Source organism: Octopus bimaculoides, chromosome 1 (assembly GCF_001194135.2).
Source record: "Octopus bimaculoides isolate UCB-OBI-ISO-001 chromosome 1, ASM119413v2, whole genome shotgun sequence".
Classification (NCBI taxonomy): Eukaryota; Metazoa; Mollusca; class Cephalopoda; order Octopoda; family Octopodidae; genus Octopus; species Octopus bimaculoides.
In genome coordinates this window covers 13,338,869-13,339,995 of record NC_068981.1, presented here as the reverse complement: position 1 = coordinate 13,339,995, position 1,127 = coordinate 13,338,869, and positions in this window count along the sequence as shown.

The window sequence follows — 1,127 nt, the reverse complement described above, 5'->3', positions numbered from 1 at the left end:
TATTATTATTATTATTATTATTATTATTTATTTATTTATTTATTTATTTTTTTAGATTAGGTTCAAACTCCTTAAACTTTCATTTCTTTTACGATTCTAATTTCAATTTAATCGTAACATTTGTAAAATCGATGTCTTGAAAATATCATATTACAAAATATTTCTAAATGAATGCTTAATGGCAGTCACTAGTCTCCCTAATTTGTTGCCGGTGTACTGGCATGCGTTTCGATAATGAGTTTCCCACGTTGCTTAGGAATTCCATCATTTGATGCAATATGTCGTATATTCCTGCTTTCACAGATCACGTTTACATTTGGAAAATATGCAGTTTTATGTTGATATGACGACCTATGTGTTTGCGTGTCTGTATTTTGATTATGTGTGTGTGTACTACTATTGCTCAAAATTCTGGTAGGCTTTGATATTACTCAAAAAAATTCTGGTAGTCTTTAATATTACCTTAACAGCCTATATGACTTTTTTGTTTTTCCCGAACCCTAACAGATCTAAAGAACTCAGCTGAACTGATGAGTTGGCAGTAACCCATAATACGATATTAATGACCTGACATAACTAATATGAAGTAGAGATTCCTGACGTGGTGTCATGAATGTTTTCTTGTCTACGACTGCTCGAAAGATGTATATTCAAACAGTGGCAGACAAGATGTGATTCATGACACCACATCAGGAATCTCTATTCCGCATTAGTTATGTCAGGTCATTGATATCATATTATAGGTTAATGCCAACTCATCAATTTAGTTGAGTTCTTTTCATCTTCTGTTAAGGTGCTGAAATCTCAAATTATAGCAAGTCATATAGTCTGTTAAGGAACATATATTTAGCTCTCCTGCGAAAAAAATCTCTAACTTCCGGTCAGCCATTACTATGATTAGCCATTACTATGATTGACCGTTGACTGAACACTATTCAATTTATTTTCTCCGTGTTTGTCTCCTTGTCTCCGTATTCTTTCTGTTGAAGAGCGTAGCTCGAAACGTCAAAGACTTTCCGTATTCTCGAGCGTCATACTAATACATCCTTTTGTTGTTTACACCACCTCTCCTCGTCTGTTGTTGTTTTTTTCGTACATTCTCCCATATATATATATATATATATATA